The sequence below is a fragment of the Anser brachyrhynchus genome (assembly GCF_964034855.1).
Source record: "Anser brachyrhynchus genome assembly, chromosome: 1".
Lineage (NCBI taxonomy): Eukaryota > Metazoa > Chordata > Aves > Anseriformes > Anatidae > Anser > Anser brachyrhynchus.
This window is the reverse complement of record NC_137694.1, coordinates 111,306,825-111,323,019: the sequence shown is the minus strand read 5'-3', so window position 1 is coordinate 111,323,019 and position 16,195 is coordinate 111,306,825. Positions and strand designations below refer to the sequence as shown.

Here is a 16,195-nt window from a genome sequence, read left to right as displayed (position 1 = left end):
CAGCCTTATCTATGCCTACAGTCACTAAATTACCTGTCCCATTCATCAATGAACCCATGTTTTCCTTGCTCATCTTTATGTTTCTTAACTCCAGCTACCTGGCCCGTCCCTTCTTCAGCTTCCTCTACACTCCATTTCTGCATTGGAGCTCAGCCATGAGTTCCCTGTTCAGCCAAACTGGTCTCCTGGTATGTCTACCAGGATCTGTGATCCAGAGACTTCCTTGAGTTATTTAAAGAAGGCTTTGTTAACCTTACCACCACTGCAACATACCCCTGCTAAGGTGCCATCCTTGCCAGCCTCTCCTGATCCTGACACAAAAGCTCTCATGCAGGCTGTTGTCTGGCCCATAGGAGAGTTCACTGCATCTGAAGTGCTCCCGCACGTAGAGGGCAAGTCCCACTTGTCCTCCTAGCCTGTCTCTCCTGAAGAGCTGGTATCTACCCATTGCAGTACAGCAGTCCTCTAAGCAAGCTCTCTCATGATATCTCAGTTATCCCAATGACATCATAGTTTGGTGGAGTTCTGGTTCCTCCTACCTCTTTCCCAGACTGCAGATTGAAGTGGGCATCCTTTTGCCCTGTTTTACCACTCCTGAGATCTCCCCTGTCACTGTCACCCAGCACTCCTTGCCTTCCAGACCTGACCACCACTACCTCGCCTTACAGTGAGTCTTAATCTCTCTACCTTGTCTTTCCTAGTTTAGAGTCCCAGTAGCAGCAAATCTGCAAAGACAGTAAGTCCGTTCAGCAAATGAGTGTCTAACTATTACTAATTTGCATAAATGAAAATGTAAAGTTCCCAAAGCTTGTAAAAAGCTACAGAGAGAGAAAGCATTGTAGACGCTTAATAGGATTCAGGAAGGGAAAGGAAGTTTCCTACAAAAATGTCTTATTTCATATTTTTGCTCACATTATTTTTAAGATAGTGCTAAAACTGGGGCAGTTACACAAAGCAACAGTACACAAGGCCACCACAACACAGATATAAGTACTAAGACAGTCAGAGGAAATTACTTTTTTATCTGATTACTCTTTTTTTCCTCAGCTGGGTCAGGTTGTCACTATAATTCTGTTTCTCTCTTTGTCTCAAAAAGGAGCTTTGCTGATCACATATGATAGGATCATCAAACTTCTGAAACTGAGTTGTTGAAACTTATGCTATCTTCTGATAAATTTTACTTGAACCTGAAATGCTTCTTAAACAACTTGAGAAAGTCAGTAGGCACTGGATACAGATAGGTCAAGAAATCTCTAATAAGAGTTTAATAAACCATTGTTAGCTCATAGATGAGGTTTGATCTTGGACAAAACTCTTCTTCCCCTCAAGTAGAATTTTTCATACTAGTCTAATAACACTTCAGTGAAAATCAGCTCTTCTGCTCCTTAGGTGTTGTTCTGTACTAAAAGCAAGGCCATGTTGAAAATGTAAATTTTCCTTTCGAGTTCTGCCATTAGCACTTCTCAAGTGTGGAGTTTCAAAGAAAAACCATCATGTTTTCCCTTGCAGCCTCCCTATGAGGACTCATCAGTGCTTGAGAAAAAGAGGGATTGATTTTAAATTTACAGGTAACAAGTGCTTAAAAGCAGAATTGAAAGCTGATTTGAAGCTTCCAGTTCAGCTTCCTAAGAAGACAAACTTCAAGTGAATTTCAATTGGCTTGCAGGAGTTGCTGATTAAATCTATAAATCACTGATTAGAAATATATAGGGATTTTTTTGTGTGTGTATCTGTTCCTCATACTCAGAATTTTTATATTCTGTCTGTCTGGGAAAGATGAAAAGTCTTTGTCCCATGTAAAAAATGATGAACAGATGTTACAGAGCCTAACTTCTCTTCCATTCCTCCCATTCCCGGTCCAATAAACAGAACCAAAAAAAAAAAAAAAAAGAGAGAGAGAGAGAAAATAATCACATAAAATGTCATAAATGATAAAAAAAAAAAAAATGAAGAGAGATCGATGGTTCCAATATGAAATCACATGCAGCTAATGCAATTTGCAAAGCCAGAACAAGCAAACAGAAAGATCAGCTGAGTGCCATTTAAGGTAAAACAACCTGGTTTAGCAGTGCTCAGTATGGTGCCATTTGGTTTGGATTTTGTTTTTCCAGACTTTAAGCATTTCATGTGCCCTGTTTGAACTATCTGGGGTTCTTCTTTTAGCTTTTCTTTCATCAAAAGCCTTCCATTTAGGTCATTTAGTACAGCCTGTACTGAAAAAAAAGATACTAGGAAATGAAATGTATGGTTGCTGTAGGCTAGTGCTTGCTGTGTGATCTTTTTCTGAAATTAGTGCCATAACTATTATTTGTGGGATCATGCCACGTTCAACAAATGAATGTGTTTTAAGACTTAGTTGCCTGCACAACAGTGGCATAAGTGAGAATCAAACACTGTGTTCTTATACTACTAATGTGAAGGCAAGAGAAGGGTAATGAATATAGCCGGGGATGAAAAGACTCAGATCTGAGACTGCAGAATTATTATATTCTTTTTCCTTTTTTATTTCTGAATCAGTGGCAGAATCTATTGCACCAGCAGATATTCATACAGCTATTTAGCATATGCAAGACCAAACTGTAGCATAGACAACACTTTGCATATGGTGATAATGAGAAATAAAGATTAGTTATTTAATGTCAAGTCTCCGCAAATCTCTAACTCTTTGCCAATGAAATAATTTGGCTTTATGGAGATTTAGTCCACATAGCAAGAATGGGAATCTAATAAATAAGCATTATTATTTTATTCCCTGCACCCAAAATGGCACACAGGAAAAGCAGTGCTAAGCAACGTTATGCTGTTCCTCCAATGCCTTCCTCAAAGTCATTTCTTTCACTTTTCTTTCTTTCCCCTACTGCGCTTCCTTACCCCGGTGGTTTTCTATTGTGTGGTCTTTCTATTGCAGCAGTCACCCATGGGCGCTAATTGGTAGCAGGACCTACCGTGCTGGGCATGCTCATACAGGTGAAGAGCACTAACAAGTTAGTCCCTGCTCTGAAAAACTTGCCTTGTGTAGAACTGACTGTTCCCTATTTCTATTCCTGAATTCATTCACGTCTTTAAGAGTAACAGGGATAGCTGTTAAGGATGTGTGAGATGAGTGCAGCCCCGCATGAGCTATAAGGGATTTTGGAAATTTCCAGTATGCTGCTGGAACTCTTTTATAAACACAAGAGTAGAGGCAGCCTTTTTTGGATAGCCTTTGTTTTATGTGAAATTATCATCATAATAAATCACCTTCTGCATATTCTCCCATACGCCTTTCTTTTTCTAACCTGTCTTCCCCATTTTTCTTTCTGTCTGGTACAGTTCTAAACTTGCATGATATGGTTAGCATGATTGCTTGGGGATTGTGTAAGGTGCTTTGCTTATGTAGCATGGAACAGATACTTGCTAGTAATAAAGTTCATGACAACCAAAGGGTTTAAACAGTTGAAAACAGATTTTGCCACAGTGTGCTTTTTAAAATATGTATTAAGGCATTGGTAACTACAAGTGTAATGCAGGAATGTCCGAAAGAATAATTTCTTCATCCTCCAGTTCTACAGTCTAAAAGTCAGTCAGAAGGGGAAAACACTCACCTTAAATGCAATTTCACACAGAGGACACAACCTTGTCTGTATCTTTCTGCACTCAGCCTGTGGTATCTCAGACACATAGAAACACTAGGGCATCATTGAGACAATAGTTAAGAAAGCAAACAAAAATCAAATGACTGAAATTACTTCTATTTGCGTCTGATGCCGCAGCTCAGAGGACAGGATTCCCACTGTGGCTGGCTTTGTGTGGCAAAGAAACAGGACCCCAGTGACGCCTTCTAGTGTTTGTAACTCCATTGACCTGGTGACCATGGACAGCTTCTTGGAGATGCTCTGGTCAGGTCTCTCACACAGCAGGATACCTCTCAGACAGGGATCACAGCAGAAGCAGACAAAAGTGTGCTGAAATAAGACTGCCTTTTGATTCCCTCATCATATACCCATAATCTGTCTCTACTACCATCCTCATGTCCCTTCTACCTGGATGACCTTGCTACATGAGATTAGACAGGCAGATGCCCTTATGCTAGGGCCTCTTCCCACCCACACAAACACCTCCCTTGGACAGGGCTGTTAGCTTCAGTAGAGCTTCTTGGCCTCTCTCCTCAATTGAGATAAGAGATGTCCTTTGTTTGAGATCTGCATTTTGCGAATAAGCAAATAACTTTTAAGTAACTTTCACAAAATGTCACATAGAACGGAAGAAATTTGACCACCATAAGGCTGAGAGACAGCAAGTGAAAGAAGAGAAGTGGCAGGGATAGAGGAGAAGATAAAATATAAATAATATGTATACATGTTAATCAGCAATAGTCATGGACAGAAAGTGACCATCCTCTCACTTTTCCCAGGGGAAAACCTCCTTGAAACCGTGTTTTCATACTGTAGTTGGACCAGCTCAGGCCTGCTCTGCTCCAAGGTTAGATATTCAGTTCCAAAGCTATTAGGGAGAATCTTTTAAGAGATTTTAATATCTTAGCTGCTGTGTTTCCTGGATCGTTATTAAAACTTCTGTGACAGAGTTAATGAGAAAAAGGGGTCATCAACCTTTATGTTTGGTTCAAAATGATGATTTTCCTCCCACCTCTCTCAGTGTTGCACAGTGCAGTGATTGTCACAGTTAACTTTGTAGAGATATTGCCCTCCATTGACAGGGAGAAATTAGCTGATGGTAATAGTCCGGGACCTTCTAGGATGAATGGTAGGATTAAAATAAAGCATTGCGAGAGATGTATGACACAATCCTTAAAAAATAGACGTGGCCCTTAATGATTTTCCCAGAATCATCAGTAATGCCATAGAGGTCAGTGATGTAAAAGAAAGACAATTATATTTGCAAATGACATCCTATTTTGTAAAAGGTATCAGCACTCAACACTGTTGTATTACAGGTTCGGTGTTAAAGTTCATGCCAAACTAGAACTCACCTACAAAGCTGACGAAGAGAGAAGATTGAAAAGTGAGGAAATTTAGTCAACTTTACAACTTTCCTCAGTCAGAAACACCTTAGGATACATTCAGTTCTTTAATTTGGGAAGAGGGCGTGTGAGAATAGGTTTGAAAGCAAAAATCATCCTAGCACTGACTGCCTGACTGATACTCAGATTAATTTCAGTAAACATAGTGAGCCTGTGGGAGAAGAGATGAAGTCAGGTATGACTAATCTCAATGTCTAGAGATAATAACTTGTCCCTAGTTAGAGGAGTGTGCTTTATCCATTCCTCCGTACGTGATGTTTTTACATCAACCATTACAACTTATTGTTATTATTATTATGCTTTTATATACCTGGATATGCACAAGACACCTCACACTATTAAACCTTTAAGTTGCTGCTGCTTGCCAATTCAACTGTGAAACACAGAGCAATCATATCAGTGATATAAAAATTATATGTTTTCTATAATCTATTTATATGGAAGAATAAAAATCTTCATAATAAAGTGTTCTGCTCTCTTCTTTCAAAAGACAATGAAGATCCCTAGCAAGAGGAAGGATTTGCATTAACAAACAGGGGAACGAGATCGTTTTGAAGATTTACTATTTTAATTTGGTTATTTCTGAAGACCACGAGTGAGAGAAAGGAAAAAAAGATAATGAAAATGGAAGTAAGAATGGAGTTCATAGCTCATGAACTGGTTAATACAGCTTTTAGATGTTTTTAATGAGGTGGTACCTTTGGAGATATGGCCCTTGTCTTCCTTCTTTCCCTCCCATCCCCCACATCCATAGGATTAGGTTTTTCTCTAACAGCCAAGGCCCTGATACTGCAGGCTCTTCCTGGCGTAGCAGTGGTGCGTCCCAGTGTGGTGCAGGCCTGGAGCCTTGCACAGCAGAGGGATGTAAGGAAAAGAAGGTGCAGAAGGCATTTGCTCACCACTCTCATAAGCTGGGAAGCTCAGAATCAAATGCAACATAAGAAAAATCTTGCGTAGATGAGCAGCCCAAAGCTAGGTACTGGTTGATGATTTCAGTTTCCCCCTCAGTGGGATACCAAACATTTTAGTGCTTATCCATTGTCAAATTACCAAATGCAAGACCTGGGAAAATCTCTTTCAAAAATGAAATGGCTTTACCTGCATTCTGATATTTGCATCCATTAATATTCTGGCAAATGGGTTTACAAGTGGGAGCAGTCACTGAATCATTGCAGTTAAATGCAGTTATAAAAGATATCCAGAAAAAAAGTGATGTTTGAATTCATAAATGGCGTTAAAAAGACCAAAAATTACACTTAACAGAAGAGCAAAGAGTCTCTGGGGATAAGCATCCAGTATGGACTAAGCAGCGTATGCCTTGATCCTGCATTCAAGTCTCCATGGCCATAAGAGTTTACCCAAGTGGTTTCAGTAGTGAGATCCAGCACAACTGACTGAATTTTGATTGTAAGAGAGTCACAAGAGACTACTTATAAACTGTCTGAGAGAAAGCTGAATAATGAACAGATTCAAGCAAACAGCATGCTGTTCTTAGAAAAATGAACCGTTGCCTCCAAGCTGAGGTACCCTTGTGGCCAATGTTGCTTTTCGTTGGCTCTGCAGGAAAAAAAATAAAAAAGATGATAGAAGCAGCTGGCATAGATTTTAATTAGTTAGATTACTCTTCGTTATTTTTACAGTACATCATGAGTAGCTTTTATTATTTTACAGACATCAGTATTTCTAAAACAGTATGAGAGCTCTTTCCTTATCATGTTTTTGTAACCTTCCCCATTGTCTCCCCTGTCGTAACTCCAGCAAAATCGCTGCTGATTTCAGTGCGAATCTCAGTAAGAACCCCTACATTTGGCTTTATTGCTTAGGGCTTAATCTGTGCTCTTAGAAATAAATATGTTCATTTGCCCTTCATGTAATTAGTCTTACAGATTGAAAGTTGCAAGTAATTTTGATCTTACCACAAGTAAACGCATTTAACAGTGTGATTGCCAAGTTGTTCAATCTGAAATACTAGAACCTGAAATTTGATGGCATATGCATGATTCATAGCCTTGCCTACATTAGAAGAAAAGACACATTATTTTACACCAATTCAATGTGCAAAGATGCTGCAAGTTTCTGGTGTCATGACTGTGAAAAGTGTATTATCTGGCTGTTTAGTTGCAAAAATACAACTAAATTCATGCCATATTTGATCATTTGCCAATTTGTTGTTGCCTTCAGCAGTGAAGTGGTGTCAGGATTTTTTGTTGGTGGGGGGGTCTTTGCTTGGTTGTGTTTGGTTTTCGTTGTTGTTTTTGTTGTTGTTTTTGGTTGGGCATAGCCATGCATGTAAAGTAATTAAGAAAACAGGATATCATGAAGTTGTGTTACAAGCATAAGACCCACTCTGAACTACCAAACTGCAAGTCTTTCTGGCATCCTGATGTGATGGCACCTGATCCATCTTTCCCATTTCTACTCAAAAGTCACATGTACCAGGGATGCACTTCCAGTCTGAAGGAGAAGAAAAAAGGCCACCTGTAAATATAGCTGCTCCTCCTGCCAGCTCTGCTCCCTTCCCTGCATCTCGCTTGGCCTTGCATGACTGATATGTTGAAAGAGAAGTCCTCACTTCTAATTCTGATTTTGCAGGAACAGTGCAGCTGAAAAAAAGAAAGCAAAATTTATGAAAATTAAGTTGACTTTAACAAAATGATGGTTCTGACCTTCTTTGTAAGGCTTACTCTGATCCCAGAGTGAAAACTGTGAAACAGTCTACAGAAATGGCTAGAGTGCCATTAATGCTTCTGGCCTGTTCTCTGTTGCCGCTCTTTTTTTTCTTTTGAGATAATGTAAATCCAATCCTGTGCAGATATTAGTATCTAGTTCAAGGCACAGTCAGGGAAGGGTTAATTCAATTTCTGTTCAAACTACAGTGATGCTTTGTAACACTTCCCACTGCACTTTATTTGTCTCTGCCCATGCTAACCATGGAGCTGGGCATCCAGTGGAACACAGTGGAGCAAGAAGCTGCGATGCCTAAAGCAACTAGGATGATCCAGCTCTAGTCTGAGCCAAAATTTTCATTTGCTGTTTGGCTTAATTAAGGTGATACATTGTGTTTTGATTATCAGATACCACACTGGTACATATAGCTTATGAGCTCCTCACTGTTCCTAAGAGTAGCTGCATCTTATGAGGCAATATTTGCCTATGAGAAGAAATGTCCCAGCAATGAGGATGAAGTAGCATTTCAAAGTAAAGGAAGAAAGCATTTTTAAATGTTTATGTAATGTCATTTTAGTTGCAAAGCATAAAAATACAAGAAACAACACCGTACTTTCTACAGAGTCCTGCTGCTTGCCCAGTTATGAAAGCCCCTCAGTAGGGACTCTGTGTTGTATGTGCAGTGAAGCTTTTTTTTAAAAAAAAAAGTATATTATGATGAGTTTTAAGTTCACTAGCTGACACATGACTTTGAGGTTAAGGAAAACGTTAAACTAGAGAACTGTCTGCAACTGAAGTGGTAGAATAATCCCCATAGGGTGCATTGCAATAAAGAAATACGAGAATACTTTATTCCCATCTGTTTGTATTTGGCTTATCCAGCTGAATTAACAGTTTACAGGTGCATCTTTATGCACTCCTTATGCAGAAAAGACCAGGGGGGCACTCATTCTGCTGTGGCTATTACAAAGCCCCCATCATGGATCCTCAAAGTATAACCTGAAGATCAAGATTATTTGAGGTGAAATTATGCCTGTTCAGTGTCAGCAGCTGCCCTCAGACACGGGGCCCAGGGTACGGTGCCCACTGTCCCACTTGGGGCACCCTGAGAGCAAGTCTGTGCCCACAGGATCAGTGAGAAGAAGACTATGGTTTAGGAGGTGCAGCAGCCCCTCTGAAGCAAGCAACACCACACTCAGACTACAGCAGAGCGGTATTTCCTTGTCTTTTTAATGCTGCTTCTTTCCTCTCAACTCCTAAACTTCTCTGATACCTATGAGAATTAACAGGGTACCACAATAGTGAAAGAAGTCATTCTCAAATATTATGCTGACGGGGGGATTAAAAATATAAGGTTGAATGCAGAAGGAAAATGAATGAGGCAGACTGCTTCGTATTTGTACTTTTTAACTAGTCAATCCTATATGGTTATGTTAAAACAAGCCCAATTTTGATCCTAGGGTATGCGGGCCCGTGAGCGTCTCTCCCAAGGAATTAGCTGCAGATCACTTCCCTTTGACTGCACCCAGAGGCACATTTTATGGGGACGAGCCAGCAGGACTCTGGCACTCTTTTTCTCTGACGGCTGGGTTCTACACTCTTCATTCATCCCAGTAGTCCCAATGATGGATCAGGGCTTTAAACATTTTGTTTCAGTGAAAGGTTCATTGGGCACCTAAAAGACACATTAAATGACTAATGGATGCCCTTCTCTTCATGTCTTAAGGGTAGCAGTGCATAATGTTATCAAGGGCCTCTCAGAGTGTATCTTATTAGCATGGGCTTGTAATATTAAGTATACTGTTAACTTTGATGGACTTGCACCATTAACATTTACAGAAATATTATCAGCACTTTATCAGACCATATAAAGGAGGGTGACAGGGCCTTTTTACACCCAGGCCTACATTTTTAACTCATGATTTCCCATGTTTTTTTTGTCACTCATTGACTGTGCAAGCCCAAGGCTTTTTTTGTAACATACATGGCTCTCTGCTATAAACAGCAGGAGAGCGGCATTTTTGTTTGGAAAGTTTGTTTCTTTCACTCCATAAAATATAAACCATTTGGCTTGGCAGATCTGGATTTGCAGTCACAAACAAAAGAGAAGGGGGGGAAAAGATCTCTATCATGGTTGTAGGCAATGAGTTTGGGTTAAAAAGTGTGGGGTTGGGGAGGGAAGCCATAGCTTTCTTCCGTTTTATGGATTTTTGTCATCTTAACTGCAGGGTTCAAGGCAAGCAGAGGGATATCAAAAGCTGTATTTTATTTTCTTGTAGTACATTTTAACAAGAAGAACCTGGAAAGTGTCACAGAGTAGCACGTTGCTTCAGAAATATCCTTTATTGGAAGTAGTAGCTGAAAAGAAGACTCACCTGGCAGCTGGAGTTATGAGAAGGGGGCTAGAAGATTGGTCCATTTCTAAGATAAGGCACAAAACAATTTCATCTCTTAACCTTCCTTCCCCTTCCTTTTCTTTCAATGAAAAATAATGAAGAATAGAGGGGATTAATAACATTTTCATTTTATTGCTCTTGGAACCAGAGAGAAGAAAATGAGCACTGAAATTTCATACTTTCTATGCTTTACTATATTTGCTCTCTGGTTTTCAAGCAGGATTTAGTGCACACAATCTCTGTCATAATTCATGGGACAGGAATAAATGCAGCTGGCAAGCAATGAGAAGGCCTGTGCTGTACTGCCATCCTTTCCAGGTCTATGCTCAGCATCAGCTAATCCTTCTGTCTTTTCACTAAGGTCTTTTTGTTCCTTAATTCCCGTGACTCTGGTGGGAAATTAACAACTTTAATTTTTTCTCAGTTTTGTAAATAAGGGCTTTTTATAGAGAGATATTTGACACCTGGATAGTAGAAACTGAAAACCAGAAGGCAAATAATGTCGTATTTATTTTATTTTTTAACTCTTACCTTCTTGTGAAGGCACGTTTAAGATGTTTGAATGGTTGGTTTGGCAAAAAGCAAGAAACCTTCAAATCAGATTTTGAATTTTAGCCTACTGCGTCTAGCATGATTTCCTAAATACAGTGTACTTTCCAGGTACAATCCACATGACAAAAGATTGCAGGACTGAGTCATGAGCTGACATGCATGATTGGACCTGTTATTTCAAACAGAAATGTACGTGGGACAACTGTGGAGGGAGCAGGATTCCTTGGGAGGCTTTTCCTCTGTCAGCTCCATACAGGGTAGTAACAGAAAGACATAGTGTACCCCGTGTAATCTCCAGGCATGAGCCTTTCTCTCCTTCTTCATGGTTGACACTAATGGAGGTGTTAGTCTTCATTTCCTGGTTGATGGTTGATGACCTCCTGAGAACTTACAAAGGTTGACCCATATGAATTCTAGTGCTCCATCCAGATACCGAGTCTGCTCTAGTGAGTATTGCGCTCTCTACTTCTGGACTCATCAGCGAGGTCTTCCTCTCCCTTCTCTTCCCCAGCCCTTCCTCACTTTTAATCCCAGGCTCCTTTTGTGAGAGTCTTTCCCTTCTCTCTTATCTCCTCATGGGTCATTAGGCAGGTGAACATTGTCATGCTGACAGGGTGGGAACTGCTGAGAGCACACAGCAAACACTTTTGCAGTCTCCAAGTTGCAGTGGGGAGTTTCATGCAGCACTTGAAGGAACTACACTACAGCACAATCTTCAGCAGATGGAATTAACAGAGATTAGCAGCAGCCAGGTGCTCTGATGAGCAATATGAACTGAAGTTCCTAAACACACATAATTTGGCCAAATTTGGGTAAGATTTTGCAGGGAACAACTCACAGTGTGTGAATCATTCCTGCCATGTTTCAACTTGCAGCTGCAGAGATACTAGAACTGCCACGTGCAGTATTATATAGGGAATTTTTTGTATAAAACAGGAAATGTGTTTGTTCTCCATAGGAATAACTGACTTTTATTCTAAATGATCAGGTGTAGGTGATAGGTAGACAGCCAAGCATGTTTCAGCCCAGGAGGTCTAAATATGCCAATACTGTGACAGAAAATTGTCTTATACCTAAAAATTTACCTTTCTCCAACACTTGGACTACTGTATTCGAGTTTTTTGAATTTATTTACTTAATTACAAACTTCTTCTACAGAGTTTTTCTGCAGCTAAAAGTATGAATGTTTAGGAACCTGATCCAGTCCCTTGGTGTTCCCTAAGGTGGGATCCATCTGTTTGATTATACAGGAGTTAGGCATTGAATCTCAGTTAGTCAAGGGAGAAACTGGGAGACAAGCATCCCCTCGCAGTATGTTATGCCTGCATGGTCAGCTTCTCCATCGCATGGAGTAAATCTCCATTGAGTGCTGCCTGTCTCTGCCAACTGACCAGAGCAGGTAGACAGTGGATAAGGTTAGATGTCCAATGTGGAAGTGTCTGAAGTGAGGTGACATAAATCCTGGCAGAGGAAGCTTTCTGTTAATATAATCAGAGTCAGAACATGCAGTATAATATATTCTGGCTTTCCATCTAAGTTTATAACACTTTGAATCTCAGTCTTATAACTAAGCAAATTAAAACTCAAAGCAGACTTTAAGAGAAGATGGGGAGAATGGGGGAGGCAGCCTTTCTGTACCAGAAGAAGCCTGATACCATCTTGTGTGATGGTAAACCCAAGCCAAGATCTATATCTGGCCTGATGTCTTGGTAGGGGAAAGACAGGAGAGGATACAGGGGCCTGTTTGTCACTCTTCCACTGAAGAAGCTAATGTGGCTGAACGAACAGGAGATGGTTATAGCTTCTTCCTGGTATACAGTCAAAGAAAATTACCTTTCATAGAGAAAGTGAGAAAGACAGAGAAGTTTACGATTACCTCCAAGAAGACAGTCACCACCTTCCCTACACAATTGTCACCATGGAAAAAGTGCAGGTCTGTAGGACTCCAGGGTTCAGGTGCAAAAAGGATGCTACGATGAAAAAGACCCAGTAGGTTAGCACATATTCTGGGTGAGCTATAAAATACTATTTCTCAAAAGAGTATTTTTATGTATTTGGGGGGTTGATCTATTTTTTTTAAAGTTCAAAACATTATGAAAGAACATTAATTGAGTCCAGAATACTTAATCTCTGCAGGAGGATGTATGAGTCATATTTACTTCCAGCTCAGAGAAACCCAGTCTTAGTACAGATAAAGATAAGCTGCTCTCAAACATAGCATAGGGAATACCATCTTATTCCAACCTTTTTGGACAGGTTAGATTGAAATTGTTTTAACCTGCATTATTTTCTGAATATTTGAACGCTCCTAAGGTTACAAGGGGTATTCCTGCCTTCTAATTTCCTTTATTCATATTCCAAAAAAAGAGTGAACTGTAAGCATAATGGGTCTATTAATGTTTGTATTTGTCCCTTCACAAAATTCATCCCCATATTTAACCCTCATACTGTAATGAACTGTAATTCAGCTAACATTTAGCAGAGCAATTCTTTCCTTTAGATTTATTATAATTTGAGAATCACAGGCCATCAGCCATTGACTGCTCATCTGCGACAGGCTGAATATCTTGCTGATGTTTAGTGGCAGACAGTATCTTCAAATAGTAAAACACGATGATACCAGCATTACTGTGACATAGTTGACTGCTCTGAGCACTTAAGCATTGCAAGCTTGAATCAAGGGCACACACTTTTCACTACAGCAAGGTCAATTATCACTAATAATCTTTCCTAGAGGTTTGAGAGTGATAAACTATTTCATAGGGATCCTATGGTTTGGATCAGAAAATCCAATATTATCATCCTGATTTTTTTTTTTTTTTTAAGGCAAGAAATTAAGATTAGTGCTTTGGGTAGATTCTGTGCTGTTATTTGTATATCTGTGAGTATAAAACCAGCATAAATTATGCTTTTGTTGCCATAATGATACTAAAGTAGAGGGATTGGCAGGAGCAGAGGAGATGAATGCACTGTGCTACAACGCCTCCAGGGGGTGGTCTCTACAGGATTATAATATTGGTCATGTTCTGGGAGTGTAATAGGGAAGAAGTTCATAGCTCTAATAATTTTTCTCCTGTTCTCTAGAGGAGCTCTAAGGAATACGTTGAAAAAGAGAGGGCTGTTTTCCTTTCTGAGAATCTCCCTGCATTCAAGCACATCCTTTGAATTCTTGCTTGATAAGCAAAGGAATAGTAGCTAGTTAGTTGTCCTTTATGCGTGCATCATCAACTGGGTATTGGTAGGATATAGTTTATTTGGTATCTTTAAATATAAGCATTAAGTTCTTCATAATATGTATTACCAAATTCTGCTTTACTTTATTTTCTGGGCCAGACTGGTTCATCTTTTTCTTGCTGTGTGTTATTGCAGACCGTGTCTGAACGGATTCTTTTGAATTTTGAACAGCATTACATTTAAAACACATGAATATAAAACTTTATTTTATCATTTATTTTACCACTTTGCAAGGAAATATACAATTTTGAAGGCAAGTGGTTTGACTGCCCCTGCAATTTTCAATGGAAGAGAAGATATACAACATCCTACATTCACAGCATTAATACAGTAATATTAGAGGTAGTTTTAGATAAGGTAGGGCAAGTTCTGGAAGCAGGCAACCATGGTACCATAGAGGTCTGTGTGTTCTAATGTGGTTATTTTTTTTTGTTTAAGAGTAGCCAGTGTCCCCAGTATATTGCATATACAACATGCTGCAACCTGTTGTATAGATGCTGACTTCCTTTGACATCTGAACTCCTTGCAACACATCGGTACTAGAAAATCAGATACAGTAAGTCTGTTTCCTTACATTTTTTTAGAATTTATTTCCAACCTATAAAATCAGGAAAAGGTGGCCATCTATACAAGATACAGGATTTGTTAGTAATGCAGTTAGTAAGATGCTTTGTTACACAAGTTGGAAAGTTTATCATATAGTAGAGTTTTGGTTGATCGTTTTTTGTTTTTGTTTTCTGTTCTCAATTGAATTTTGTAAATTGCATGGTAAGAAACTATTTTTTCTAGGTTGGTTTTGAAAGGAAACTTACAGGCAAAAAGAGTGTTAGAAATAATTAATCTAGAACTATGTGTTGTGCATGTAATTCCTGGAGTTTCAGAAATAAAACCAAGATCAGTGAGTACAGTCAAGATAACTTAATAATGTGAATTCAAAGTATATTTTTTTCTCTCTAGATTACAGCTTTATGCTTCAGCAGATTAATAGGAAATATATAACTGAAATTAATCTCAAATGATTAGAAATGGATTATGAATTCTTATATCCAGTAAACTGTAAGATTTTACATTTTAATCTGACTTGTATTTTGGTGAAAGCCTGGAATCTTCTGCAATTTGCTAGATATCAAGGGATTTGGGACATTAAGTAGGCAAGTAATCTTTTGTGCTCATCATTTCTTTTCTTATGACAAATAATAACTTTATTATATTTTGATTTATATTATATGAGGGAATTTGATCATCCAAATATATAGCGATTCTCTTTGTGTTTTCAACCAGTCAAGGAGCATTAATCAAAACTATTCGGAATGTCTTAACCTGCAACAGTGTCAAGCACTATATTAATATAGTGTTCAGTGGACATGGGCAGGTTTCCACATGACAACATATTTACTGGTGTTTTGGAAGGACTGAGGTTTTGCATGGTTTGCATTGTGGGGAAAAAAAAAAAAAAAAGCCAGTAATAGGTATAGAAAAAAACTTAAAACAGATTCTGAACTTTCAACCCAGCACACAGAAAAAATAATAGGGCAGGAAAAAACATAAGCTTCTCTTTGCTATTGAAATTTCTTTAGCCCCAATGTAGTGAGGTTGGTTTTGAGACACATTACTCTTCCTACCTCATTTGACAGGCTGTCAGTGCACATCTACATTAGTCATGGACAGAAAGCTGGAACAGGCGATTTCTGTACAAAATACCTATCAGGACTTTACATGAGATGTTCATTTAGATTGCTTTTTGCTTCGTTTTTTGAAAAAAGTGCTGAGCAAACAATTCCATTTTCAAGGGTGTTTTAAGAAAACAAGTTTGGAAGACATAAACCCCAGGTTCGTTTTCTAGATCTGTTATTGATTTTGCTTATTAACTCAGTTATAATAGTTGGTGCTTCTATTTCTCTGCTTACTTACTCAAGATATTAAAGCATAGCTCAGAAGGGTAGAATAAGGTTACAGTACTTTTGAGATCCCTGCCTTGAGGGTGCTGAAAAAAATACAGCTATTGTTAAGGCCCATTGGCCTATTCCTGCTTCATTATTAAGATGTTTATGATGTTCCTATCTGCTCTTTTGTGGTCTACCAAGCTGTTATTACGGTATAAGGAGGTACATGATCATTCTTTCGAACCTGCAGGGATGTATTTACCCTTGCGTGGTTGTTACTTCAGTCTCTCAGTAATTAATGACAAAAAAGGAGGAAATGCATTTACACTATTTTCTACCTATGGTCCATAACTAGTGTTCATACACTCAAATTGAAAGGCAAACAAACCTTGCTGGTCTCCGAAGGAGGACTTATTTGGATCCAAAATATTATGCTTGGTTTT

The 16,195-nt window shown here is 39.0% G+C and overlaps 1 long non-coding RNA gene across 1 annotated transcript in view; it reads right to left on the bottom strand.

Annotated features, from left to right (window-relative positions):
- Positions 1-1,349: 1,349 nt before the first annotated feature.
- Positions 1,350-16,195, bottom strand: part of LOC308185353 — a 40,463-nt gene continuing 25,617 nt past the window's right edge. The window contains exons 2-4 of the long non-coding RNA XR_013943320.1: positions 12,512-12,605; positions 7,499-7,623; positions 1,350-6,577 (exon numbers count right to left, since the gene is read on the bottom strand). This is a non-coding gene — a long non-coding RNA (uncharacterized lncRNA). The remainder of the gene's footprint in view (positions 6,578-7,498; positions 7,624-12,511; positions 12,606-16,195) is intronic.